The sequence below is a fragment of the Pseudophryne corroboree genome, chromosome 3 (assembly GCF_028390025.1).
Source record: "Pseudophryne corroboree isolate aPseCor3 chromosome 3, aPseCor3.hap2, whole genome shotgun sequence".
Classification (NCBI taxonomy): domain Eukaryota; kingdom Metazoa; phylum Chordata; class Amphibia; order Anura; family Myobatrachidae; genus Pseudophryne; species Pseudophryne corroboree.
The window spans coordinates 439,880,046-439,906,015 of NC_086446.1; the positions used below are offsets into that span (position 1 = coordinate 439,880,046).

Sequence of the window (25,970 nt, forward strand, 5' to 3'; positions counted from 1 at the left end):
TGTCTTGCCTTGCCATCACCTCCATACATTCTCAAATAAGCCTGGCTAGCTCAGTCGGTAAAGCATGAGACTCTTAATCGCAGGGTCGTGGGTTCGAGCCCCACGTTGTGCGGATGTTTTTTCTTTTCCTGTACCATTGTATGTGGAACACTGTATACTTGCACCACAACAGCGCAAATGGCTGTCCTCACTTTCACAAAATACACTGCCATATCAAGAAAAACTCAAGACTGCATTGGCCGGGAATCGATTCCGGGCCTCACGCGTGGCAGGCGAGAATTCTACCACTGAACCACCAATGCTCCACAGATGCCTTATTTTACACTTACTCATGTACTTTAGTGTATAAAACAAAGCAGGAGTGTCAGGATGCCTTGCCATCACCTCCAAGCCTACGTAATCAAGCCCGACTAGCACAGTCGCTAGAGCATAAGACTATTAATCTTAGGGTCATGTATTTGAGCTCCATGTTGGGCAGTTGTTTTTTTCTCTTCCTGTACCATTGTATGTGGAACAGTGTATACTTGCATCACCACAGCGCAAGTGGCTGTCCTCACTTTCACAAAATGCACTGCCCTATCAGCAAAAACTCAGGAATGTATTGACCGGGATTTGAACCCGGCCTCCCACGTGGCCGGCTAGATTTCTACCACTGAACCACCAATGATCCACAGATGCTTAATTTTAGACTTACTCATGTACTTTAGTGTACAAAACAAAGCAGGAGAGTCAGGATGCCTTCCCTTCCCATCACCACAACTCCTCGGTTACCAAGCATTGCTAACTCAGTCGGTAAAGCATAAGACTCTTAATCTCAGGGTTGTGGGTTCGAGCCCCACATTGGGCGGATGTTTTTTTTCTTTTCCTGTACCATTGTATGTGGAACACTGTCAACTTGCACCACCACAGCGCAAATGGCTGTCCTCACTTTTACAAAATGCACTGCCATATCAGCAAAAACTCAGGACTGCATTGGCCGGGAATCGAACCCAGGCCTCCCGCGTGGCAGGCGAGAATTCTACCACTGAACCACCAATGCTCCACAGATACTTAATTTTACACTTACTCGTGTACTTTAGTTTATGAAACAAAGCAGGAGTGTCAGGATGCCTTGCCTTGCCATCACCTCCATACATTTTCAACCAAGCCTGGCTAGCTCAGTCGGTAGAGCAGGAGACTCTTAATCTCAGGGTCGTGTGTTCGAGCCCCACGTTGGGCGGATGTTTTTTCTTTTCCTGTACCATTGTATGTGGAACACTGTATACTTGCACCACCACAGCGCAAATGGCTGTCCTCACTTTCACAAAATACACTGCCATATCAGCAAAAACTCAGGACTGCATTGGCTGGGAATCGATTCCGGGCCTCACGCGTGGCAGGCGAGAATTCTACTACTGAACCACCAATGCTCCACAGATGCCTAATTTTACACTTACTCATGTACTTTAGTGTATAAAACAAAGCAGGAGTGTCAGGATGCCTTGCCTTGCCATCACCTCCAAGCCTACGTAACCAAGCCCGACTAGCACAGTCACTAGAGCATAAAACTATTAATCTTAGGGTCATGTATTTGAGCTCCATGTTGGGCAGTTGTTTTTTTCTCTTCCTGTACCATTGTATGTGGAACAGTGTATACTTGCATCACCACAGCACAAATGGCTGTCCTCACTTTCACAAAATGCACTGCCCTATCAGCAAAAACTCAGGAATGTATTGACCGGGAATTGAACTTGGCCTCCCACGTGGCCGGCTAGATTTCTACCACTGAACCACCAATGATCCACAGATGCTTAATTTTAGACTTACTCATGTACTTTAGTGTACAAAACAAAGCAGGAGAGTCAGGATGCCTTGCCTTGCCATCACCACAACTCCTCGGTTACCAAGCATTGCTAACTCAGTCGGTAAAGCATGAGACTCTTAATTTCAGGGTCGTGGGTTCGAGCCCCACATTGGGCGGATGTTTTTTTTCTTTTCCTGTACCATTGTATGTGGAACACTGTCAACTTGCACCACCACAGCGCAAATGGCTGTCCTCACTTTCACAAAATGCACTGCCATATCAGAAAAAACTCAGGACTGCATTGGCCGGGAATCGAACCCGGGCCTCCCGCGTGGCAGGCGAGAATTCTACCACTGAACCACCAATGCTCCACAGATACTTAATTTTACACTTACTCGTGTACTTTAGTGTATGAAACAAAGCAGGAGTGTCAGGATGCCTTGCCTTGCCATCACCTCCATACATTCTCAACCAAGCCTGGCTAGCTCAGTCGGTAGAGCATGAGACTCTTAATCTCAGGGTCGTGGGTTCGAGCCCCACGTTGGGCGGATGTTTTTTCTTTTCCTGTACCATTGTATGTGGAACACTGTATACTTGCACCACAACAGCGCAAATGGCTGTCCTCACTTTCACAAAATACACTGCCATATCAGGAAAAACTCAAGACTGCATTGGCCGGGAATCGATTCCGGGCCTCACGCGTGGCAGGCGAGAATTCTACCACTGAACCACCAATGCTCCACAGATGCCTTATTTTACACTTACTCATGTACTTTAGTGTATAAAACAAAGCAGGAGTGTCAGGATGCCTTGCCATCACCTCCAAGCCTACGTAATCAAGCCCGACTAGCACAGTCGCTAGAGCATAAGACTATTAATCTTAGGGTCATGTATTTGAGCTCCATGTTGGGCAGTTGTTTTTTTCTCTTCCTGTACCATTGTATGTGGAACAGTGTATACTTGCATCACCAAAGCGCAAATGGCTGTCCTCACTTTCACAAAATGCACTGCCCTATCAGCAAAAACTCAGGAATGTATTGACCGGGAATTGAACCCGGCCTCCCACGTGGCCGGCTAGATTTCTACCACTGAACCACCAATGATCCACAGATGCTTAATTTTAGACTTACTCATGTACTTTAGTGTACAAAACAAAGCAGGAGAGTCAGGATGCCTTGCCATCACCACAACGCCTCGGTTACCAAGCATTGCTAACTCAGTCGGTAAAGCATGAGACTCTTAATCTCAGGGTTGTGGGTTTGAGCCCCACATTGGGCGGATGTTTTTTTTCTTTTCCTGTACCATTGTATGTGGAACACTGTCAACTTGCACCACCACAGCGCAAATGGCTGTTCTCACTTTCACAAAATGCACTGCCATATCAGCATAAACTCAGGACTGCATTGGCCGGGAATCGAACCCAGACCTCCCGCATGGCAGGCGAGAATTCTATCACTGAACCACCAATGCTCCACAGATACTTAATTTTACACTTACTCGTGTACTTTAGTGTATGAAACAAAGCAGGAGTGTCAGGATGTCTTGCCTTGCCATCACCTCCATACATTCTCAAATAAGCCTGGCTAGCTCAGTCGGTAAAGCATGAGACTCTTAATCGCAGGGTCGTGGGTTCGAGCCCCACGTTGTGCGGATGTTTTTTCTATTCCTGTACCATTGTATGTGGAACACTGTATACTTGCACCACAACAGCGCAAATGGCTGTCCTCACTTTCACAAAATACACTGCCATATCAGGAAAAACCTCAAGACTGCATTGGCCGGGAATCGATTCCGGGCCTCACGCGTGGCAGGCGAGAATTCTACCACTGAACCACCAATGCTCCACAGATGCCTTATTTTACACTTACTCATGTACTTTAGTGTATAAAACAAAGCAGGAGTGTCAGGATGCCTTGCCTTGCCATCACCTCCAAGCCTACGTAATCAAGCCCGACTAGCACAGTCGCTAGAGCATAAGACTATTAATCTTAGGGTCATGTATTTGAGCTCCATGTTGGGCAGTTGTTTTTTTCTCTTCCTGTACCATTGTATGTGGAACAGTGTATACTTGCATCACCAAAGCGCAAATGGCTGTCCTCACTTTCACAAAATGCACTGCCCTATCAGCAAAAACTCAGGAATGTATTGATCGGGAATTGAACCCGGCCTCCCACGTGGCCGGCTAGATTTCTTCCACTGAACCACCAATGATCCACAGATGCTTAATTTTAGACTTACTCATGTACTTTAGTGTACAAAACAAAGAAGGAGAGTCAGGATGCCTTGCCATCACCACAACGCCTCGGTTACCAAGCATTGCTAACTCAGTCGGTAAAGCATTAGACTCTTAATCTCAGGGTTGTGGGTTCGAGCCCCACATTGGGCGGATGTTTTTTTTCTTTTCCTGTACCATTGTATGTGGAACACTGTCAACTTGCACCACCACAGCGCAAATGGCTGTTCTCACTTTCACAAAATGCACTGCTATATCAGCAAAAACTCAGGACTGCATTGGCCGGGAATCGAACCCAGACCTCCCGCATGGCAGGCGAGAATTCTATCACTGAACCACCAATGCTCCACAGATACTTAATTTTACACTTACTCGTGTACTTTAGTGTATGAAACAAAGCAGGAGTGTCAGGATGTCTTGCCTTGCCATCACCTCCATACATTCTCAAATAAGCCTGGCTAGCTCAGTTGGTAAAGCATGAGACTCTTAATCGCAGGGTCGTGGGTTCGAGCCCCACGTTGTGCGGATGTTTTTTCTTTTCCTGTACCATTGTATGTGGAACACTGTATACTTGCACCACCACAGCGCAAATGGCTGTCCTCACTTTCACAAAATACACTGCCATATCAGCAAAAATTCAGGACTGCATTTGCCGGGAATCGATTCCGGGCCTCACGCGTGGCAGGCGAGAATTCTACCACTGAACCACCAATGCTCCACAGATGCCTAAATTTACACTTACTCATGTACTTTAGTGTATAAAACAAAGCAGGAGTGTCAAGATGCCTTGCCTTGCCATCACCTCCAAGCCTACGTAACCAAGCCCGACTAGCACAGTTGCTAGAGCATAAGACTATTAATCTTAGGGTCATGTATTTGAGCTCCATGTTGGGCAGTTGTTTTTTTCTCTTCCTGTACCATTGTATGTGGAACAGTGTATACTTGCATCACCACAGCGCAAATGGCTGTCCTCACTTTCACAAAATGCACTGCCCTATCAGCAAAAACTCAGGAATGTATTGACCGGGAATTGAACCCGGCCTCCCACGTGGCCGGCTAGATTTCTACCACTGAACCACCAATGATCCACAGATGCTTAATTTTAGACTTACTCATGTACTTTAGTGTACAAAACAAAGCAGGAGAGTCAGGATGCCTTCCCTTTCCATCACCACAACTCCTCGGTTACCAAGCATTGCTAACTCAGTCGGTAAAGCTAGAGACTCTTAATCTCAGGGTCGTGGGTTTGAGCCCCACATTGGGCGGATGTTTTTTTTCTTTTCCTGTACCATTGTATGTGGAACACTGTCAACTTGCCCCACCACAGCACAAATGGCTGTCCTCACTTTTACAAAATGCACTGCCATATCAGCAAAAACTCAGGACTGCATTGGCCGGGAATCGAACCCGAGCCTCCCGCGTGGCAGGCGAGAATTCTACCACTGAACCACTAATGCTCCACAGATGCATAAGTTTACACTTACTCGTGTACTTTAGTGTATGAAACAAAGCAGGAGTGTCAAGATGCCTTGCCATCACCTCCAAGCCTACGTAACCAAGCCCGACTAGCACAGTTGCTAGAGCATAAGACTATTAATCTTAGGGTCATGTATTTGAGCTCCATGTTGGGCAGTTGTTTTTTTCTCTTCCTGTACCATTGTATGTGGAACAGTGTATACTTGCATCACCACAGCGCAAATGGCTGTCCTCACTTTCACAAAATGCACTGCCCTATCAGCAAAAACTCAGGAATGTATTGACCGGGAATTGAACCCGGCCTCCCAAGTGGCCGGCTAGATTTCTACCACTGAACCACCAATGATCCACAGATGCTTAATTTTAGACTTACTCATGTACTTTAGTGTACAAAACAAAGCAGGAGAGTCAGGATGCCTTGCCATCACCACAACGCCTCGGTTACCAAGCATTGCTAACTCAGTCGGTAAAGCATGAGACTCTTAATCTCAGGGTTGTGGGTTCGAGCCCCACATTGGGCGGATGTTTTTTTTCTTTTCCTGTACCATTGTATGTGGAACACTGTCAACTTGCACCACCACAGCGCAAATGGCTGTCCTCACTTTCACAAAATGCACTGCCATATCAGCAAAAACTAAGGACTGCATTGGCCGGGAATCGAACCCGGTCCTCCCGCTTGGCAGGCGAGAATTCTACCACTGAACCACCAATGCTCCACAGATACTTAATTTTACACTTACTCGTGTACTTTAGTGTATGAAACAAAGCAGGAGTGTCAGGATGCCTTGCCTTGCCATCACCTCCACACATTTTCAACCAAGCCTGGCTAGCTCAGTTGGTAGAGCATGAGACTCTTAATCTCAGGGTCGTGGGTTCGAGCCCCACGTTGGGCGGATGTTTTTTCTTTTCCTGTACCATTGTATGTGGAACACTGTATACTTGCACCACAACAGCGCAAATGGCTGTCCTCACTTTCACAAAATGCATTGCCCTATCAGCAAAAACTCAGGAATGTATTGACCGGAAATTGAACCCGGCCTCCCACGTGGCCGGCTAGATTTCTACCACTGAACCACCAATGATCCACAGATGCTTAATTTTAGACTTACTCATGTACTTTAGTGTACAAAACAAAGCAGGAGAGTCAGGATGCCTTGCCTTGCCATCACCACAACTCCTCGGTTACCAAGCATTGCTAACTCAGTCGGTAAAGCATGAGACTCTTAATCTCAGGGTCGTGGGTTCGAGCCCCACGTTGGGCGGATGTTTTTTCTTTTCCTGTACCATTGTATGTGGAACACTGTCAACTTGCACCACCACAGCGCAAATGGCTGTCCTCACTTTCACAAAATACACTGCCATATCAGGAAAAACTCAAGACTGCATTGGCCGGGAATCGATTCCGGGCCTCACGCGTGGCAGGTGAGAATTCTACCACTGAACCACCAATGCTCCACAGATGCCTTATTTTACACTTACTCATGTACTTTAGTGTATAAAACAAAGCAGGAGTGTCAGGATGCCTTGCCTTGCCATCACCTCCAAGCCTACGTAATCAAGCCCGACTAGCACAGTCGCTAGAGCATAAGACTATTAATCTTAGGGTCATGTATTTGAGCTCCATGTTGGGCAGTTGTTTTTTTCTCTTCCTGTACCGTTGTATGTGGAACAGTGTATACTTGCATCACCAAAGCGCAAATGGCTGTCCTCACTTTCACAAAATGCACTGCCCTATCAGCAAAAACTCAGGAATGTATTGACCGGGAATTGAACCCGGCCTCCCACGTGGCCGGCTAGATTTCTACCACTGAACCACCAATGATCCACAGATGCTTAATTTTAGACTTACTCATGTACTTTAGTGTACAAAACAAAGCAGGAGAGTCAGGATGCCTTGCCATCACCACAACGCCTCGGTAACAAAGCATTGCTAACTCAGTCGGTAAAGCATGAGACTCTTAATCTCAGGGTTGTGGGTTCGAGCCCCACATTGGGCGGATGTTTTTTTTCTTTTCCTGTACCATTGTATGTGGAACACTGTCAACTTGCACCACCACAGCGCAAATGGCTGTTCTCACTTTCACAAAATGCACTGCCATATCAGCAAAAACTCAGGACTGCATTGGCCGGGAATCGAACCCAGACCTCCCGCATGGCAGGCGAGAATTCTATCACTTAACCACCAATGCTCCACAGATACTTAATTTTACACTTACTCGTGTACTTTAGTGTATGAAACAAAGCAGGAGTGTCAGGATGTCTTGCCTTGCCATCACCTCCATACATTCTCAAATAAGCCTGGCTAGCTCAGTCGGTAAAGCATGAGACTCTTAATCGCAGGGTCGTGGGTTCGAGCCCCACGTTGTGCGGATGTTTTTTCTTTTCCTGTACCATTGTATGTGGAACACTGTATATTTGCACCACCACAGCGCAAATGGCTGTCCTCACTTTCACAAAATACACTGCCATATCAGCAAAAATTCAGGACTGCATTGGCCGGGAATCGATTCCGGGCCTCACGCGTGGCAGGCGAGAATTCTACCACTGAACCACCAATGCTCCACAGATGCCTAAATTTACACTTACTCATGTACTTTAGTGTATAAAACAAAGCAGGAGTGTCAAGATGCCTTGCCTTGCCATCACCTCCAAGCCTACGTAACCAAGCCCGACTAGCACAGTTGCTAGAGCATAAGACTATTAATCTTAGGGTCATGTATTTGAGCTCCATGTTGGGCAGTTGTTTTTTTCTCTTCCTGTACCATTGTATGTGGAACAGTGTATACTTGCATCACCACAGCGCAAATGGCTGTCCTCACTTTCACAAAATGCACTGCCCTATCAGCAAAAACTCAGGAATGTATTGACCGGGAATTGAACCCGGCCTCCCACGTGGCCGGCTATATTTCTACCACTGAACCACCAATGATCCACAGATGCTTATTTTTAAACTTACTCATGTACTTTAGTGTACAAATCAAAGCAGGAGAGTCAGGATGCCTTCCCTTTCCATAACCACAACTCCTCAGTTACCAAGCACTGCTAACTCAGTCGGTAAAGCATGCGACTCTTAATCTCAGGGTCGTGGGTTCGAGCCCCACATTGGGCGGATGTTTTTTTTCTTTTCCTGTACCATTGTATGTGGAACACTGTCAACTTGCACCACCACAGCGCAAATGGCTGTCCTCACTTTCACAAAATGCACTGCCATATCAGCAAAAATTCAGGACTGCATTGGCCGGGAATCGATTCCGGGCCTCACGCGTGGCAGGCGAGAATTCTACCACTGAACCACCAATGCTCCACAGATGCCTAAATTTACACTTACTCATGTACTTTAGTGTATAAAACAAAGCAGGAGTGTCAAGATGCCTTGCCTTGCCATCACCTCCAAGCCTACGTAACCAAGCCCGACTAGCACAGTTGCTAGAGCATAAGACTATTAATCTTAGGGTCATGTATTTGAGCTCCATGTTGGGCAGTTGTTTTTTTCTCTTCCTGTACCATTGTATGTGGAACAGTGTATACTTGCATCACCACAGCGCAAATGGCTGTCCTCACTTTCACAAAATGCACTGCCCTATCAGCAAAAACTCAGGAATGTATTGACCGGGAATTGAACCCGGCCTCCCACGTGGCCGGCTAGATTTCTACCACTGAACCACCAATGATCCACAGATGCTTAATTTTAGACTTACTCATGTACTTTAGTGTACAAAACAAAGCAGGAGAGTCAGGATGCCTTGCCATCACCACAACGCCTCGGTTACCAAGCATTGCTAACTCAGTCGGTAAAGCATGAGACTCTAAATCTCAGGGTTGTGGGTTCGAGCCCCACATTGGGCGGATGTTTTTTTTCTTTTCCTGTACCATTGTATGTGGAACACTGTCAACTTGCACCACCACAGCGCAAATGGCTGTCCTCACTTTCACAAAATGCACTGCCATATCAGCAAAAACTAAGGACTGCATTGGCCGGGAATCGAACCCGGTCCTCCCGCGTGGCAGGCGAGAATTCTACCACTGAACCACCAATGCTCCACAGATACTTAATTTTACACTTACTCGTGTACTTTAGTGTATGAAACAAAGCAGGAGTGTCAGGATGCCTTGCCTTGCCATCACCTCCACACATTCTCAACCAAGCCTGGCTAGCTCAGTTGGTAGAGCATGAGACTCTTAATCTCAGGGTCGTGGGTTCGAGCCCCATGTTGGGCGGATGTTTTTTCTTTTCCTGTACCATTGTATGTGGAACACTGTATACTTGCACCACAACAGCGCAAATGGCTGTCCTCACTTTCACAAAATACACTGCCATATCAGGAAAAACTCAAGACTGCATTGGCCGGGAATCGATTCCGGGCCTCACGCGTGGCAGGCGAGAATTCTACCACTGAACCACCAATGCTCCACAGATGCCTTATTTTACACTTACTCATGTACTTTAGTGTATAAAACAAAGCAGGAGTGTCAGGATGCCTTGCCTTGCCATCACCTCCAAGCCTACGTAATCAAGCCCGACTAGCACAGTCGCTAGAGCATAAGACTATTAATCTTAGGGTCATGTATTTGAGCTCCATGTTGGGCAGTTGTTTTTTTCTCTTCCTGTACCATTGTATGTGAAACAGTGTATACTTGCATCACCAAAGCGCAAATGGCTGTCCTCACTTTCACAAAATGCACTGCCCTATCAGCAAAAACTCAGGAATGTATTGACCGGGAATTGAACCCGGCCTCCCACGTGGCCGGCTAGATTTCTACCACTGAACCACCAATGATCCACAGATGCTTAATTTTAGACTTACTCATGTACTTTAGTGTACAAAACAAAGCAGGAGAGTCAGGATGCCTTGCCATCACCACAACGCCTCGGTAACCAAGCATTGCTAACTCAGTCGGTAAAGCATGAGACTCTTAATCTCAGGGTTGTGGGTTCGAGCCCCACATTGGGCGGATGTTTTTTTTCTTTTCCTGTACCATTGTATGTGGAACACTGTCAACTTGCACCACCACAGCGCAAATGGCTGTTCTCACTTTCACAAAATGCACTGCCATATCAGCAAAAACTCAGGACTGCATTGGCCGGGAATCGAACCCAGACCTCCCGCATGGCAGGCGAGAATTCTATCACTGAACCACCAATGCTCCACAGATGCTTAATTTTACACTTACTCGTGTACTTTAGTGTATGAAACAAAGCAGGAGTGTCAGGATGTCTTGCCTTGCCATCACCTCCATACATTCTCAAATAAGCCTGGCTAGCTCAGTCGGTAAAGCATGAGACTCTTAATCGCAGGGTCGTGGGTTCGAGCCCCACGTTGTGCGGATGTTTTTTCTTTTCCTGTACCATTGTATGTGGAACACTGTATATTTGCACCACCACAGCGCAAATGGCTGTCCTCACTTTCACAAAATACACTGCCATATCAGCAAAAATTCAGGACTGCATTGGCCGGGAATCGATTCCGGGCCTCACGCGTGGCAGGCGAGAATTCTACCACTGAACCACCAATGCTCCACAGATGCCTAAATTTACACTTACTCATGTACTTTAGTGTATAAAACAAAGCAGGAGTGTCAAGATGCCTTGCCTTGCCATCACCTCCAAGCCTACGTAACCAAGCCCGACTAGCACAGTTGCTAGAGCATAAGACTATTAATCTTAGGGTCATGTATTTGAGCTCCATGTTGGGCAGTTGTTTTTTTCTCTTCCTGTACCATTGTATGTGGAACAGTGTATACTTGCATCACCACAGCGCAAATGGCTGTCCTCACTTTCACAAAATGCACTGCCCTATCAGCAAAAACTCAGGAATGTATTGACCGGGAATTGAACCCGGCCTCCCACGTGGCCGGCTAGATTTCTACCACTGAACCACCAATGATCCACAGATGCTTAATTTTAGACTTACTCATGTACTTTAGTGTACAAAACAAAGCAGGAGAGTCAGGATGCCTTGCCTTGCCATCACCACAACTCCTCAGTTACCAAGCATTGCTAACTCAGTCGGTAAAGCTAGAGACTCTTAATCTCAGGGTCGTGGGTTTGAGCCCCACATTGGGCGGATGTTTTTTCTCTTTTCCTGTACCATTGTATGTGGAACACTGTCAACTTGCCCCACCACAGCACAAATGGCTGTCCTCACTTTTACAAAATGCACTGCCATATCAGCAAAAACTCAGGACTGCATTGGCCGGGAATCGAACCCGGGCCTCCCGCGTGGCAGGCGAGAATTCTACCACTGAACCACTAATGCTCCACAGATACTTAATTTTACACTTACTCGTGTACTTTACATTCACAACCAAGCCTGGCTAGCTCAGTCGGTAGAGCATGAGACTCTTAATCTCAGGGTCGTGGGTTCGAGCCCCACGTTGGGCGGATGTTTTCTCTTTTCCTGTACCATTGTATGTGGAACACTGTATACACCACCACAGCGCAAATGGCTGTCCTCACTTTCACAAAATACACTGCCATATCAGCAAAAACTCAGGACTGCATTGGCCGGGAATCGATTCCGGGCCTCACGCGTGGCAGGCGAGAATTCTACCACTGAACCACCAATGCTCCACAGATGCCTAATTTTACACTTACTCATGTACTTTAGTGTATAAAACAAAGCAGGAGAGTCAGGATGCCTTCCCTTTCCATCCCCACAACTCCTCGGTTACCAAGCATTGCTAACTCAGTCGGTAAAGCATGAGACTCTTAATCTCAGGGTCGTGGGTTTGAGCCCCACATTGGGCGGATGTTTTTTTTCTTTTCCTGTACCATTGTATGTGGAACACTGTCAACTTGCACCACCACAGCGCAAATGGCTGTTCTCACTTTCACAAAATGCACTGCCATATCAGCAAAAACTCAGGACTGCATTGGCCGGGAATCGAACCCAGACCTCCCGCATGGCAGGCGAGAATTCTATCACTGAACCACCAATGCTCCACAGATACTTAATTTTACACTTACTCGTGTACTTTAGTGTATGAAACAAAGCAGGAGTGTCAGGATGTCTTGCCTTGCCATCACCTCCATACATTCTCAAATAAGCCTGGCTAGCTCAGTCGGTAAAGCATGAGACTCTTAATCGCAGGGTCGTGGGTTCGAGCCCCACGTTGTGCGGATGTTTTTTCTTTTCCTGTACCATTGTATGTGGAACACTGTATATTTGCACCACCACAACGCAAATGGCTGTCCTCACTTTCACAAAATGCACTGCCATATCAGCAAAAATTCAGGACTGCATTGGCCGGGAATCGATTCCGGGCCTCACGCGTGGCAGGCGAGAATTCTACCACTGAACCACCAATGCTCCACAGATGCCTAAATTTACACTTACTCATGTACTTTAGTGTATAAAACAAAGCAGGAGTGTCAAGATGCCTTGCCTTGCCATCACCTCCAAGCCTACGTAACCAAGCCCGACTAGCACAGTTGCTAGAGCATAAGACTATTAATCTTAGGGTCATGTATTTGAGCTCCATGTTGGGCAGTTGTTTTTTTCTCTTCCTGTACCATTGTATGTGGAACAGTGTATACTTGCATCACCACAGCGCAAATGGCTGTCCTCACTTTCACAAAATGCACTGCCCTATCAGCAAAAACTCAGGAATGTATTGACCGGGAATTGAACCCGGCCTCCCACGTGGCCGGCTAGATTTCTACCACTGAACCACCAATGATCCACAGATGCTTAATTTTAGACTTACTCATGTACTTTAGTGTACAAAACAAAGCAGGAGAGTCAGGATGCCTTGCCTTGCCATCACCACAACTCCTCGGTTACCAAGCATTGCTAACTCAGTCGGTAAAGCTAGAGACTCTTAATCTCAGGGTCGTGGGTTTGAGCCCCACATTGGGCGGATGTTTTTTCTTTTCCTGTACCATTGTATGTGGAACACTGTATACACCACCACAGCGCAAATGGCTGTCCTCACTTTCACAAAATACACTGCCATATCAGCAAAAACTCAGGACTGCATTGGCCGGGAATCGATTCCGGGCCTCACGCGTGGCAGGCGAGAATTCTACCACTGAACCACCAATGCTCCACAGATGCCTAATTTTACACTTACTCATGTACTTTAGTGTATAAAACAAAGCAGGAGAGTCAGGATGCCTTCCCTTTCCATCCCCACAACTCCTCGGTTACCAAGCATTGCTAACTCAGTCGGTAAAGCATGAGACTCTTAATCTCAGGGTCGTGGGTTTGAGCCCCACATTGGGCGGATGTTTTTTTTCTTTTCCTGTACCATTGTATGTGGAACACTGTCAACTTGCCCCACCACAGCACAAATGGCTGTCCTCACTTTTACAAAATGCACTGCCATATCAGCAAAAACTCAGGACTGCATTGGCCGGGAATCGAACCCGGGCCTCCCGCGTGGCAGGTGAGAATTCTACCACTGAACCACTAATGCTCCACAGATACTTAATTTTACACTTACTCGTGTACTTTAGTGTATGAAACAAAGCAGGAGTGTCAGGATGCCTTGCTTTGCCATCACCTCCATACATTCTCAACCAAGCCTGGCTAGCTCAGTCGGTAGAGCATGAGAGTCTTAATCTCAGGGTCGTGAGTTCGAGCCCCACGTTGGGCGGATGTTTTTTCTTTTCCTGTACCATTGTATGTGGAACACTGTATACTTGCATCACCACAGCGCAAATGGCTGTCCTCACTTTCACAAAATGCACTGCCCTATCAGCAAAAACTCAGGAATGTATTGACCGGAAATTGAACCCGGCCTCCCACGTGGCCGGCTAGATTTCTACCACTGAACCACCAATGATCCACAGATGCTTAATTTTAGACTTACTCATGTACTTTAGTGTACAAAACAAAGCAGGAGAGTCAGGATGCCTTGCCTTGCCATCACCACAACTCCTCGGTTACCAAGCATTGCTAACTCAGTCGGTAAAGCATGAGACTCTTAATCTCAGGGTCGTGGGTTCGAGCCCCACATTGGGCGGATGTTTTTTTTCTTTTCCTGTACCATTGTATGTGGAACACTATCAACTTGCCCCACCACAGCACAAATGGCTGTCCTCACTTTCACAAAATGCACTGCCATATCAGCAAAAACTCAGGACTGCATTGGCTGGGAATTGAACACGGGGCTCCCGCGTGGCAGGCGAGAATTCTACCACTGAACCACCAATGCTCCACAGATTCTTAATTTTACACTTACTCGTGTACTTTAGTGTATGAAACAAAGCAGGAGTGTCAGGATGCCTTGCCTTGCCATCATCTCCATACATTCACAACCAAGCCTGGCTAGCTCAGTCGGTAGAGCATGAGACTCTTAATCTCAGGGTCGTGGGTTCGAGCCCCACGTTGGGCGGATGTTTTTTCTTTTCCTGTACCATTGTATGTGGAACACTGTATACACCACCACAGCGCAAATGGCTGTCCTCACTTTCACAAAATACACTGCCATATCAGCAAAAACTCAGGACTGCATTGGCCTGGAATCAATTCCGGGTCTCACGCGTGGCAGGCGAGAATTCTACCACTGAACCACCAATGCTCCACAGATGCCTAATTTTACACTTACTCATGTACTTTAGTGTATAAAACAAAGCAGGAGTGTCAGGATGCCTTGCCTTGCCATCACCTCCAAGCCTAAGTAACCAAGCCCGACTAGCACAGTCGCTAGATCATAAGACTATTAATCTTAGGGTCATGTATTTGAGCTCCATGTTGGGCAGTTGTTTTTTTCTCTTCCTGTACCATTGTATGTGGAACAGTGTATACTTGCATCACCACAGCGCAAATGGCTGTCCTCACTTTCACAAAATGCACTGCCCTATCAGCAAAAACTCAGGAATGTATTGACCGGGAATTGAACCCGGCCTCCCACGTGGCCGGCTAGATTTCTACCACTGAACCACCAATGATCCACAGATGCTTAATTTTAGACTTACTCATGTACTTTAGTGTACAAAACAAAGCAGGAGAGGCAGGATGCCTTGCCTTGCCATCACCACAACTCCTCGGTTACCAAGCATTGCTAACTCAGTCGGTAAAGCTTGAGACTCTTAATCTCAGGGTCGTGGGTTCGAGCCCCACATTGGGCGGATGTTTTTTTTCTTTTCCTGTACCATTGTATGTGGAACACTGTCAACTTACCCCACCACAGCACAAATGGCTGTCCTCACTTTCACAAAATGCACTGCCATATCAGCAAAATCTCAGAACTGCATTGGCCGGGAATCGAACCCGGGCCTCCCGCGTGGCAGGCGAGAATTCTACCACTGAACCACCAATGCTCCACAGACACTTAATTTTACACTTACTCGTGTACTTTAGTGTATGAAACAAAGCAGGAGGGTCAGGATGCCTTGCCTTGCCATCTCCTCCAAGCCTACGTAACCATGCCCGACTAGCACAGTCGCTAGAGCATAAGACTATTAATCTTAGGGTCATGTATTTGAGCTCCATGTTGGGCAGTTGTTTTTTTCTCTTCCTGTACCATTGTATGTGGAACAGTGTATACTTGCATCACCACAGCGCAAATGGCTGTCCTCACTTTCACAAAATGCACTGCCCTATCAGCAAAAACTCAGGAATGTATTGACCGGGAATTGAACCCGGCCTCCCACGTGGCCGGCTAGATTTCTACCACTGAACCACCAATGATCCACAGATGCTTATTTTTAAACTTACTCATGTACTTTAGTGTACAAAACAAAGCAGGAGAGTCAGGATGCCTTCCCTTTCCATCACCACAACTCCTCGGTTACCAAGCATTGCTAACTCAGTCGGTAAAGCATGAGACTCTTAATCTCAGGGTCGTGGGTTCGAGCCCCACATTGGGTGGATGTTTTTTTTCTTTTCCTGTACCATTGTATGTGGAACACTGTCAACTTGCACCGCCACAGCGCAAATGGCTGTCCTCACTTTCACAAAATGCACTGCCATATCAGCAAAAACTCAGGACTGCATTGGCCGGGTATCGAACCCAGGCCTCCCGCGTGGCAGGCGAGAATTCTACCACTGAACCACCAATGCTCCACAGATACTTAATTTTACACTTACTCGTGTACTTTAGTGTATGAAACAAAGCAGGAGTGTCAGGATGCCTTGCCTTGCCATCACCTCCATACATTCTCAACCAAGCCTGGCTAGCTCAGTCGGTAGAGCATGAGACTCTTAATCTCAGGGTTGTGGGTTCGAGCCCCACGTTGGGAGGATGTTTTTTCTTTTCCTGTACCATTGTATGTGGAACACTGTATACTTGCACCACCACAGCGCAAATGGCTGTCCTCACTTTCACAAAATACACTGCCATATCAGCAAAAACTCAGGACTGCATTGGCCGGGAATCGATTCCGGGCCTCACGCGTGGCAGGCGAGAATTCTACCACTGAACCACCAATGCTCCACAGATGCCTAAATTTACACTTACTCATGTACTTTAGTGTATAAAACAAAGCAGGAGTGTCAAGATGCCTTGCCTTGCCATCACCTCCAAGCCTACGTAACCAAGCCCGACTAGCACAGTTGCTAGAGCATAAGACTATTAATCTTAGGGTCATGTATTTGAGCTCCATGTTGGGCAGTTGTTTTTTTCTCTTCCTGTACCATTGTATGTGGAACAGTGTATACTTGCATCACCACAGCGCAAATGGCTGTCCTCACTTTCACAAAATGCACTGCCCTATCAGCAAAAACTCAGGAATGTATTGACCGGGAATTGAACCCGGCCTCCCACGTGGCTGGCTAGATTTCTACCACTGAACCACCAATGATCCACAGATGCTTAATTTTAGACTTACTCATGTACTTTAGTGTACAAAACAAAGCAGGAGAGTCAGGATGCCTTGCCTTGCCATCACCACAACTCCTCGGTTACCAAGCATTGCTAACTCAGTCGGTAAAGCTAGAGACTCTTAATCTCAGGGTCGTGGGTTTGAGCCCCACATTGGGCGGATGTTTTTTTTCTTTTCCTGTACCATTGTATGTGGAACACTGTCAACTTGCCCCACCACAGCACAAATGGCTGTCCTCACTTTTACAAAATGCACTGCCATATCAGCAAAAACTCAGGACTGCATTGGCCGGGAATCGAACCCGGGCCTCCCACGTGGCAGGCGAGAATTCTACCACTGAACCACTAATGCTCCACAGATACTTAATTTTACACTTACTCGTGTACTTTAGTGTATGAAACAAAGCAGGAGTGTCAGGATGCCTTGCCTTGCCATCACCTCCATACATTCTCACCCAAGCCTGGCTAGCTCAGTCGGTAGAGCATGAGAGTCTTAATCTCAGGGTCGTGAGTTCGAGCCCCACGTTGGGCGGATGTTTTTTCTTTTCCTGTACCATTGTATGTGGAACACTGTAAACTTGCACCACCACAGCGCAAATGGCTGTCCTCACTTTCACAAAATACACTGCCATATCAGCAAAAACTCAGGACTGCATTGGCCGGGAATTGATTCCGGGCCTCACGCGTGGCAGGCGAGAATTCTACCACTGAACCACCAATGCTCCACAGATGCCTAATTTTACACTTACTCATGTACTTTAGTGTATAAAACAAAGCAGGAGTGTCAGGATGCCTTGACTTGCCATCACCTCCAAGCCTAAGTAACCAAGCCCGACTAGCACAGTCACTAGAGCATAAGACTATTAATCTTAGGGTCATGTATTTGAGCTCCATGTTGGGCAGTTGTTTTTTTCTCTTCCTGTACCATTGTATGTGGAACAGTGTATACTTGCATCACCACAGCGCAAATGGCTGTCCTCACTTTCTCAAAATGCACTGCCCTATCAGCAAAAACTCAGGAATGTATTGACCAGAAATTGAACCCGGCCTCCCACGTGGCCGGCTAGATTTCTACCACTGAACCACCAATGATCCACAGATGCTTAATTTTAGACTTACTCATGTACTTTAGTGTACAAAACAAAGCAGGAGAGTCAGGATGCCTTGCCTTGCCATCACCACAACTCCTCGGTTACCAAGCATTGCTAACTCAGTCGGTAAAGCATGAGACTCTTAATCTCAGGGTCGTGGGTTCGAGCCCCACATTGGGCAGATGTTTTTTTCTTTTCCTGTACCATTGTATGTGGAACACTATCAACTTGCCCCACCACAGCACAAATGGCTGACCTCACTTTCACAAAATGCACTGCCATATCAGCAAAAACTCAGGACTGCATTGGCCGGGAATTGAACACAGGGCTCCCGCGTGGCAGGCGAGAATTCTACCACTGAACCACCAATGCTCCACAGATACTTAATTTTACACTTACTCGTGTACTTTAGTGTATGAAACAAAGCAGGAGTGTCAGGATGCCTTGCCTTGCCATCACCTCCATACATTCACAACCAAGCCTGGCTAGCTCAGTCGGTAGAGCATGAGACTCTTAATCTCAGGGTCGTGGGTTCGAGCCCCACGTTGGGCGGATGTTTTTTCTTTTCCTGTACCATTGTATGTGGAACACTGTATACACCACCACAGCGCAAATGGCTGTCCTCACTTTCACAAAATACACTGCCATATCAGCAAAAACTCAGGACTGCATTGGCCGGGAATCGATTCCGGGCCTCACGCGTGGCAGGCGAGAATTCTACCACTGAACCACCAATGCTCCACAGATGCCTAATTTTACACTTACTCATGTACTTTAGTGTATAAAACAAAGCAGGAGAGTCAGGATGCCTTCCCTTTCCATCACCACAACTCCTCGGTTACCAAGCATTGCTAACTCAGTCGGTAAAGCATGAGACTCTTAATCTCAGGGTCGTGGGTTTGAGCCCCACATTGGGCGGATATTTTTTTTCTTTTCCTGTACCATTGTATGTGGAACACTGTCAACTTGCCCCACCACAGCACAAATGGCTGTCCTCACTTTTACAAAATGCACTGCCATATCAGCAAAAACTCAGGACTGCATTGGCCGGGAATCGAACCCGGGCCTCCCGCGTGGCAGGTGAGAATTCTACCACTGAACCACTAATGCTCCACAGATACTTAATTTTACACTTACTCGTGTACTTTAGTGTATGAAACAAAGCAGGAGTGTCAGGATGCCTTGCCTTGCCATCACCTCCATACATTCTCAACCAAGCCTGGCTAGCTCAGTCGGTAGAGCATGAGAGTCTTAATCTCAGGGTCGTGAGTTTGAGCCCCACGTTGGGTGGATGTTTTTTCTTTTCCTGTACCATTTTATGTGGAACACTGTATACTTGCACCACCACAGCGCAAATGGCTGTCCTCACTTTCACAAAATACACTGCCATATCAGCAAAAACTCAGGACTGCATTGGCCGGGAATCGATTCCGGGCCTCACGCGTGGCAGGCGAGAATTCTACCACTGAACCACCAATGCTCCACAGATGCCTAATTTTACACTTACTCATGTACTTTAGTGTATAAAACAAAGCAGGAGTGTCAGGATGCCTTGCCTTGCCATCACCTCCAAGCCTAAGTAACCAAGCCCGACTAGCACAGTCGCTAGAGCATAAGACTATTAATCTTAGGGTCATGTATTTGAGCTCCATGTTGGGCAGTTGTTTTTTTCTCTTCCTGTACCATTGTATGTGGAACAGTGTATACTTGCATCACCACAGCGCAAATGGCTGTCCTCACTTTCACAAAATGCACTGCCCTATCAGCAAAAACTCAGGAATGTATTGACCGGAAATTGAACCCGGCCTCCCACGTGGCCGGCTAGATTTCTACCACTGAACCACCAATGATCCACAGATGCTTAATTTTAGACTTACTCATGTACTTTAGTGTACAAAACAAAGCAGGAGAGTCAGGATGCCTTGCCTTGCCATCACCACAACTCCTCGGTTACCAAGCATTGCTAACTCAGTCGGTAAAGCATGAGACTCTTAATCTAAGGGTTGTGGGTTCGAGCCCCACATTGGGCGGATGTTTTTTTTCTTTTCCTGTACCATTGTATGTGGAACACTATCAACTTGCCCCACCACAGCACAAATGGCTGTCCTCACTTTCACAAAATGCACTGCCATATCAGCAAAAACTCAGGACTGCATTGGCCGGGAATTGAACACGGGGCTCCCGCGTTGCAGGCGAGAATTCTACCACTGAACCACCAATGCTCTACAGATACTTAATTTTACACTTACTCGTGTACTTTAGTGTATGAAACAAAGCAGGAGTGTCAGGATGCCTTGCCTTGCCATCACCTCCATACATTCACAACCAAGCCTTGCTAGCTCAGTCGGTAGAGCATGAGACTCTTAATCTCAGGGTCGTGGGTTCGAGCCCCACGTTGGGCGGATGTTTTTTCTTTTCCTGTACCATTGTATGTGGAACACTGTATACACCACCACAGCGCAAATGGCTATCCTCACTATCACAAAATACACTGCCATATCAGCAAAAACTCAGGACTGCATTGGCCGGGAATCGATTCCGGGCCTCACGCGTGGCAGGCGAGAATTCTACCACTGAACCACCAATGCTCCACAGATGCCTAATTTTACACTTACTCATGTACTTTAGTGTATAAAACAAAGCAGGAGTGTCAGGATGCCTTGCCTTGCCATCACCTCCAAGCCTACGTAACCTAGCCCGACTAGCACAGTCGCTAGAGCATAAGACTATTAATCTTAGGGTCATGTATTTGAGCTCCATGTTGGGCAGTTGTTTTTTTCTCTTCCTGTACCATTGTATGTGGAACAGTGTATACTTGCATCACCACAGCGCAAATGGCTGTCCTCACTTTCACAAAATGCACTGCCCTATCAGCAAAAACTCAGGAATGTATTGACCGGGAATTGAACCCGGCCTCCCACGTGGCCGGCTATATTTCTACCACTGAACCACCAATGATCCACAGATGCTTATTTTTAAACTTACTCATGTACTTTAGTGTACAAAACAAAGCAGGAGAGGCAGGATGCCTTGCCTTGCCATCACCACAACTCCTCGGTTACCAAGCATTGCTAACTCAGTCGGTAAAGCATGAGACTCTTAATCTCAGGGTCGTGGGTTCGAGCCCCACATTGGGCGGATGTTTTTTTTCTTTTCCTGTACCATTGTATGTGGAACACTGTCAACTTGCCCCACCACAGCACAAATGGCTGTCCTCACTTTCACAAAATGCACTGCCATATCAGCAAAAACTCAGGACTGCATTGGCCGGGTATCGAACCCGGGCCTCCCGCGTGGCAGGCGAGAATTGTACCACTGAACCACCAATGCTCCACAGATGCTTAATTTTACACTTACTCGTGTACTTTAGTGTATGAAACAAAGCAGGAGTGTCAGGATGCCTTGCCTTGCCATCACCTCCACACATTTTCAACCAAGCCTGGCTAGCTCAGTTGGTAGAGCATGAGACTCTTAATCTCAGGGTCGTGGGTTCGAGCCCCACGTTGGGCGGATGTTTTTTCTTTTCCTGTACCATTGTATGTGGAACACTGTATACTTGCACCACCACAGCGCAAATGGCTGTCCTCACTTTCACAAAATACACTGCCATATCAGCAAAAACTCAGGACTGCATTGGCCGGGAATCGATTCCGGGCCTCACGCGTGGCAGGCAAGAATTCTACCACTGAACCACCAATGCTCCACAGATGCCTAATTTTACACTTACTCATGTACTTTAGTGTATAAAACAAAGCAGGAGTGTCAGGATGCCTTGCCTTGCCATCTTCTCCAAGCCTACGTAACCATGCCCGACTAGCACAGTCGCTAGAGCATAAGACTATTAATCTTAGGGTCATGTATTTGAGCTCCATGTTGGGCAGTTGTTTTTTTCTCTTCCTGTACCATTGTATGTGGAACAGTGTATACTTGCATCACCACAGCGCAAATGGCTGTCCTCACTTTCACAAAATGCACTGCCCTATCAGCAAAAACTCAGGAATGTATTGACCGGGAATTGAACCCGGCCTCCCACGTGGCCGGCTAGATTTCTACCACTGAACCACCAATGATCCACAGATGCTTATTTTTAAACTTACTCATGTACTTTAGTGTACAAAACAAAGCAGGATAGTCAGGATGCCTTCCCTTTCCATCACCACAACTCCTCGGTTACCAAGCATTGCTAACTCAGTCGGTAAAGCATGAGACTCTTAATCTCAGGGTCGTGGGTTCGAGCCCCACATTGGGCGGATGTTTTTTTTCTTTTCCTGTACCATTGTATGTGGAACACTGTCAACTTGCACCACCACAGCGCAAATGGCTGTCCTCACTTTCACAAAATGCACTGCCATATCAGCAAAAACTCAGGACTGCATTGGCCGGGTATCGAACCCGGGCCTCCCGCGTGGCAGGCGAGAATTCTACCACTGAACCACCAATGCTCCACAGATACTTAATTTTACACTTACTCGTGTACTTTAGTGTATGAAACAAAGCAGAAGTGTCAGGATGCCTTGCCTTGCCATCACCTCCATACATTCTCAACCAAGCCTGGCTAGCTCAGTCGGTAGAGCATGAGACTCTTAATCTCAGGGTCGTGGGTTCGAGCCCCACGTTGGGCGGATGTTTTTTCTTTTCCTGTACCATTGTATGTGGAACACTGTATACTTGCACCACCACAGCGCAAATGGCTGTCCTCACTTTCACAAAATACACTGCCATATCAGCAAAAACTCAGGACTGCATTGGCCAGGAATCGAACCCGGGCCTCCCGCGTGGCAGGCCAGAATTCTACCACTGAACCACCAATGCTCCACAGATACTTAATTTTACACTTACTCGTGTACTTTAGTGTATGAAACAAAGCAGGAGTGTCAGGATGCCTTGCCTTGCCATCACCTCCATATATGCTCAACCAAGCCTGGCTAGCTCAGTCGGTAAAGCATGAGACTCTTAATCTCAGGGTCGTGGGTTCGATCCCCACATTGGGCGGATGTTTTTTTTCTTTTCCTGTACCATTGTATGTGGAACACTGTCAACTTGCACCACCACAGCGCAAATGACTGTCCTCACTTTCACAAAATGCACTGCCATATCAGCAAAAACTCAGGACTGCATTGGCCGGGAATCGAACCTGGGCCTCCCGCGTGGCAGGCGAGAATTCTACCACTGAACCACCAATGCTCCACAGATACTTTTATTTTACACTTACTCGTGTACTTTAGTGTATGAAACAAAGCAGGAGTGTCAGGATGCCTTGCCTTGCCATCACCTCCATACATTCACAACCAAGCCTGGCTAGCTCAGTCGGTAGAGCATGAGACTCTTAATCTCAGGGTCGTGGGTTCGAGCCCCACGTTGGGCGGATGTTTTTTCTTTTCCTGTACCATTGTATGTGGAACACTGTATACACCACCACAGCGCAAATGGCTGTCCTCACTATCACAAAATACACTGCCATATCAGCAAAAACTCAGGACTGCATTGGCCGGGAATCGATTCCGGGCCTCACGCGTGGCAGGCGAGAATTCTACCACTGAACCACCAATGCTCCACAGATGCCTAATTTTACACTTACTCATGTACTTTAGTGTATAAAACAAAGCAGGAGTGTCAGGATGCCTTGCCTTGCCATCACCTCCAAGCCTACGTAACCTAGCCCGACTAGCACAGTCGCTAGAGCATAAGACTATTAATCTTAGGGTCATGTATTTGAGCTCCATGTTGGGCAGTTGTTTTTTTCTCTTCCTGTACCATTGTATGTGGAACAGTGTATACTTGCATCACCACAGCGCAAATGGCTGTCCTCACTTTCACAAAATGCACTGCCCTATCAGCAAAAACTCAGGAATGTATTGACCGGGAATTGAACCCGGCCTCCCACGTGGCCGGCTATATTTCTACCACTGAACCACCAATGATCCACAGATGCTTATTTTTAAACTTACTCATGTACTTTAGTGTACAAAACAAAGCAGGAGAGGCAGGATGCCTTGCCTTGCCATCACCACAACTCCTCGGTTACCAAGCATTGCTAACTCAGTCGGTAAAGCATGAGACTCTTAATCTCAGGGTCGTGGGTTCGAGCCCCACATTGGGCGGATGTTTTTTTTCTTTTCCTGTACCATTGTATGTGGAACACTGTCAACTTGCCCCACCACAGCACAAATGGCTGTCCTCACTTTCACAAAATGCACTGCCATATCAGCAAAAACTCAGGACTGCATTGGCCGGGAATCGAACCCGGGCCTCCCGCGTGGCAGGCGAGAATTGTACCACTGAACCACCAATGCTCCACAGATGCTTAATTTTACACTTACTCGTGTACTTTAGTGTATGAAACAAAGCAGGAGTGTCAGGATGCCTTGCCTTGCCATCACCTCCATACATTCACAACCAAGCCTGGCTAGCTCAGTCGGTAGAGCATGAGACTCTTAATCTCAGGGTCGTGGGTTCGAGCCCCACGTTGGGCGGATGTTTTTTCTTTTCCTGTACCATTGTATGTGGAACACTGTATACTTGCACCACCACAGCGCAAATGGCTGTCCTCACTTTCACAAAATACACTGCCATATCAGCAAAAACTCAGGACTGCATTGGCCGGGAATCGATTCCGGGCCTCACGCGTGGCAGGCAAGAATTCTACCACTGAACCACCAATGCTCCACAGATGCCTAATTTTACACTTACTCATGTACTTTAGTGTATAAAACAAAGCAGGAGTGTCAGGATGCCTTGCCTTGCCATCTCCTCCAAGCCTACGTAACCATGCCCGACTAGCACAGTCGCTAGAGCATAAGACTATTAATCTTAGGGTCATGTATTTGAGCTCCATGTTGGGCAGTTGTTTTTTTCTCTTCCTGTACCATTGTATGTGGAACAGTGTATACTTGCATCACCACAGCGCAAATGGCTGTCCTCACTTTCACAAAATGCACTGCCCTATCAGCAAAAACTCAGGAATGTATTGACCGGGAATTGAACCCGGCCTCCCACGTGGCCGGCTAGATTTCTACCACTGAACCACCAATGATCCACAGATGCTTATTTTTAAACTTACTCATGTACTTTAGTGTACAAAACAAAGCAGGATAGTCAGGATGCCTTCCCTTTCCATCACCACAACTCCTCGGTTACCAAGCATTGCTAACTCAGTCGGTAAAGCATGAGACTCTTAATCTCAGGGTCGTGGGTTCGAGCCCCACATTGGGCGGATGTTTTTTTTCTTTTCCTGTACCATTGTATGTGGAACACTGTCAACTTGCACCACCACAGCGCAAATGGCTGTCCTCACTTTCACAAAATGCACTGCCATATCAGCAAAAACTCAGGACTGCATTGGCCGGGTATCGAACCCGGGCCTCCCGCGTGGCAGGCGAGAATTCTACCACTGAACCACCAATGCTCCACAGATACTTAATTTTACACTTACTCGTGTACTTTAGTGTATGAAACAAAGCAGAAGTGTCAGGATGCCTTGCCTTGCCATCACCTCCATACTTTCTCAACCAAGCCTGGCTAGCTCAGTCGGTAGAACATGAGACTCTTAATCTCAGGGTCGTGGGTTCGAGCCCCACGTTGGGCGGATGTTTTTTCTTTTCCTGTACCATTGTATGTG

General features: G+C 46.9%; 37 non-coding genes across 37 annotated transcripts; 14 read left to right on the forward strand and 23 right to left on the reverse strand.

The window, feature by feature from the left end:
- Positions 1 to 968: 968 nt before the first annotated feature.
- Positions 969 to 1,039, reverse strand: TRNAG-GCC (transfer RNA glycine (anticodon GCC)). Its single transcript has one exon. It is a non-coding gene; the product is annotated as a tRNA-Gly (tRNA).
- Positions 1,040 to 2,080: 1,041 nt separating this feature from the next.
- TRNAG-GCC (transfer RNA glycine (anticodon GCC)) lies at positions 2,081 to 2,151 on the reverse strand. The gene has a single exon. It is a non-coding gene; the product is annotated as a tRNA-Gly (tRNA).
- A 107-nt stretch (positions 2,152 to 2,258) lies between these two features.
- On the forward strand, positions 2,259 to 2,331 carry TRNAK-CUU (transfer RNA lysine (anticodon CUU)). Its single transcript has one exon. It is a non-coding gene; the product is annotated as a tRNA-Lys (tRNA).
- Positions 2,332 to 3,182: 851 nt separating this feature from the next.
- TRNAG-GCC (transfer RNA glycine (anticodon GCC)) lies at positions 3,183 to 3,253 on the reverse strand. The gene has a single exon. It is a non-coding gene; the product is annotated as a tRNA-Gly (tRNA).
- A 1,037-nt stretch (positions 3,254 to 4,290) lies between these two features.
- On the reverse strand, positions 4,291 to 4,361 carry TRNAG-GCC (transfer RNA glycine (anticodon GCC)). The gene has a single exon. It is a non-coding gene; the product is annotated as a tRNA-Gly (tRNA).
- A 1,041-nt stretch (positions 4,362 to 5,402) lies between these two features.
- On the reverse strand, positions 5,403 to 5,473 carry TRNAG-GCC (transfer RNA glycine (anticodon GCC)). The gene has a single exon. It is a non-coding gene; the product is annotated as a tRNA-Gly (tRNA).
- Positions 5,474 to 6,134: 661 nt separating this feature from the next.
- On the reverse strand, positions 6,135 to 6,205 carry TRNAG-GCC (transfer RNA glycine (anticodon GCC)). Its single transcript has one exon. It is a non-coding gene; the product is annotated as a tRNA-Gly (tRNA).
- A 107-nt stretch (positions 6,206 to 6,312) lies between these two features.
- TRNAK-CUU (transfer RNA lysine (anticodon CUU)) lies at positions 6,313 to 6,385 on the forward strand. The gene has a single exon. It is a non-coding gene; the product is annotated as a tRNA-Lys (tRNA).
- Positions 6,386 to 9,459: 3,074 nt separating this feature from the next.
- Positions 9,460 to 9,530, reverse strand: TRNAG-GCC (transfer RNA glycine (anticodon GCC)). Its single transcript has one exon. It is a non-coding gene; the product is annotated as a tRNA-Gly (tRNA).
- A 107-nt stretch (positions 9,531 to 9,637) lies between these two features.
- TRNAK-CUU (transfer RNA lysine (anticodon CUU)) lies at positions 9,638 to 9,710 on the forward strand. The gene has a single exon. It is a non-coding gene; the product is annotated as a tRNA-Lys (tRNA).
- An 856-nt stretch (positions 9,711 to 10,566) lies between these two features.
- Positions 10,567 to 10,637, reverse strand: TRNAG-GCC (transfer RNA glycine (anticodon GCC)). Its single transcript has one exon. It is a non-coding gene; the product is annotated as a tRNA-Gly (tRNA).
- A 1,041-nt stretch (positions 10,638 to 11,678) lies between these two features.
- TRNAG-GCC (transfer RNA glycine (anticodon GCC)) lies at positions 11,679 to 11,749 on the reverse strand. The gene has a single exon. It is a non-coding gene; the product is annotated as a tRNA-Gly (tRNA).
- A 52-nt stretch (positions 11,750 to 11,801) lies between these two features.
- TRNAK-CUU (transfer RNA lysine (anticodon CUU)) lies at positions 11,802 to 11,874 on the forward strand. The gene has a single exon. It is a non-coding gene; the product is annotated as a tRNA-Lys (tRNA).
- Positions 11,875 to 12,361: 487 nt separating this feature from the next.
- TRNAG-GCC (transfer RNA glycine (anticodon GCC)) lies at positions 12,362 to 12,432 on the reverse strand. The gene has a single exon. It is a non-coding gene; the product is annotated as a tRNA-Gly (tRNA).
- Positions 12,433 to 13,839: 1,407 nt separating this feature from the next.
- TRNAG-GCC (transfer RNA glycine (anticodon GCC)) lies at positions 13,840 to 13,910 on the reverse strand. The gene has a single exon. It is a non-coding gene; the product is annotated as a tRNA-Gly (tRNA).
- An 848-nt stretch (positions 13,911 to 14,758) lies between these two features.
- TRNAK-CUU (transfer RNA lysine (anticodon CUU)) lies at positions 14,759 to 14,831 on the forward strand. Its single transcript has one exon. It is a non-coding gene; the product is annotated as a tRNA-Lys (tRNA).
- An 857-nt stretch (positions 14,832 to 15,688) lies between these two features.
- TRNAG-GCC (transfer RNA glycine (anticodon GCC)) lies at positions 15,689 to 15,759 on the reverse strand. Its single transcript has one exon. It is a non-coding gene; the product is annotated as a tRNA-Gly (tRNA).
- A 671-nt stretch (positions 15,760 to 16,430) lies between these two features.
- Positions 16,431 to 16,501, reverse strand: TRNAG-GCC (transfer RNA glycine (anticodon GCC)). The gene has a single exon. It is a non-coding gene; the product is annotated as a tRNA-Gly (tRNA).
- A 107-nt stretch (positions 16,502 to 16,608) lies between these two features.
- On the forward strand, positions 16,609 to 16,681 carry TRNAK-CUU (transfer RNA lysine (anticodon CUU)). The gene has a single exon. It is a non-coding gene; the product is annotated as a tRNA-Lys (tRNA).
- An 861-nt stretch (positions 16,682 to 17,542) lies between these two features.
- Positions 17,543 to 17,613, reverse strand: TRNAG-GCC (transfer RNA glycine (anticodon GCC)). The gene has a single exon. It is a non-coding gene; the product is annotated as a tRNA-Gly (tRNA).
- Positions 17,614 to 18,653: 1,040 nt separating this feature from the next.
- TRNAG-GCC (transfer RNA glycine (anticodon GCC)) lies at positions 18,654 to 18,724 on the reverse strand. The gene has a single exon. It is a non-coding gene; the product is annotated as a tRNA-Gly (tRNA).
- A 107-nt stretch (positions 18,725 to 18,831) lies between these two features.
- Positions 18,832 to 18,904, forward strand: TRNAK-CUU (transfer RNA lysine (anticodon CUU)). The gene has a single exon. It is a non-coding gene; the product is annotated as a tRNA-Lys (tRNA).
- Positions 18,905 to 19,391: 487 nt separating this feature from the next.
- TRNAG-GCC (transfer RNA glycine (anticodon GCC)) lies at positions 19,392 to 19,462 on the reverse strand. The gene has a single exon. It is a non-coding gene; the product is annotated as a tRNA-Gly (tRNA).
- A 1,041-nt stretch (positions 19,463 to 20,503) lies between these two features.
- Positions 20,504 to 20,574, reverse strand: TRNAC-GCA (transfer RNA cysteine (anticodon GCA)). Its single transcript has one exon. It is a non-coding gene; the product is annotated as a tRNA-Cys (tRNA).
- Positions 20,575 to 20,681: 107 nt separating this feature from the next.
- Positions 20,682 to 20,754, forward strand: TRNAK-CUU (transfer RNA lysine (anticodon CUU)). Its single transcript has one exon. It is a non-coding gene; the product is annotated as a tRNA-Lys (tRNA).
- An 857-nt stretch (positions 20,755 to 21,611) lies between these two features.
- On the reverse strand, positions 21,612 to 21,682 carry TRNAG-GCC (transfer RNA glycine (anticodon GCC)). Its single transcript has one exon. It is a non-coding gene; the product is annotated as a tRNA-Gly (tRNA).
- Positions 21,683 to 21,789: 107 nt separating this feature from the next.
- TRNAK-CUU (transfer RNA lysine (anticodon CUU)) lies at positions 21,790 to 21,862 on the forward strand. Its single transcript has one exon. It is a non-coding gene; the product is annotated as a tRNA-Lys (tRNA).
- An 861-nt stretch (positions 21,863 to 22,723) lies between these two features.
- TRNAG-GCC (transfer RNA glycine (anticodon GCC)) lies at positions 22,724 to 22,794 on the reverse strand. Its single transcript has one exon. It is a non-coding gene; the product is annotated as a tRNA-Gly (tRNA).
- Positions 22,795 to 22,901: 107 nt separating this feature from the next.
- On the forward strand, positions 22,902 to 22,974 carry TRNAK-CUU (transfer RNA lysine (anticodon CUU)). The gene has a single exon. It is a non-coding gene; the product is annotated as a tRNA-Lys (tRNA).
- A 119-nt stretch (positions 22,975 to 23,093) lies between these two features.
- TRNAG-GCC (transfer RNA glycine (anticodon GCC)) lies at positions 23,094 to 23,164 on the reverse strand. Its single transcript has one exon. It is a non-coding gene; the product is annotated as a tRNA-Gly (tRNA).
- A 107-nt stretch (positions 23,165 to 23,271) lies between these two features.
- TRNAK-CUU (transfer RNA lysine (anticodon CUU)) lies at positions 23,272 to 23,344 on the forward strand. The gene has a single exon. It is a non-coding gene; the product is annotated as a tRNA-Lys (tRNA).
- A 121-nt stretch (positions 23,345 to 23,465) lies between these two features.
- On the reverse strand, positions 23,466 to 23,536 carry TRNAG-GCC (transfer RNA glycine (anticodon GCC)). Its single transcript has one exon. It is a non-coding gene; the product is annotated as a tRNA-Gly (tRNA).
- A 108-nt stretch (positions 23,537 to 23,644) lies between these two features.
- On the forward strand, positions 23,645 to 23,717 carry TRNAK-CUU (transfer RNA lysine (anticodon CUU)). Its single transcript has one exon. It is a non-coding gene; the product is annotated as a tRNA-Lys (tRNA).
- An 857-nt stretch (positions 23,718 to 24,574) lies between these two features.
- On the reverse strand, positions 24,575 to 24,645 carry TRNAG-GCC (transfer RNA glycine (anticodon GCC)). The gene has a single exon. It is a non-coding gene; the product is annotated as a tRNA-Gly (tRNA).
- A 107-nt stretch (positions 24,646 to 24,752) lies between these two features.
- On the forward strand, positions 24,753 to 24,825 carry TRNAK-CUU (transfer RNA lysine (anticodon CUU)). The gene has a single exon. It is a non-coding gene; the product is annotated as a tRNA-Lys (tRNA).
- An 861-nt stretch (positions 24,826 to 25,686) lies between these two features.
- Positions 25,687 to 25,757, reverse strand: TRNAG-GCC (transfer RNA glycine (anticodon GCC)). Its single transcript has one exon. It is a non-coding gene; the product is annotated as a tRNA-Gly (tRNA).
- A 107-nt stretch (positions 25,758 to 25,864) lies between these two features.
- On the forward strand, positions 25,865 to 25,937 carry TRNAK-CUU (transfer RNA lysine (anticodon CUU)). Its single transcript has one exon. It is a non-coding gene; the product is annotated as a tRNA-Lys (tRNA).
- The last annotated feature ends 33 nt before the right edge of the window (positions 25,938 to 25,970 follow it).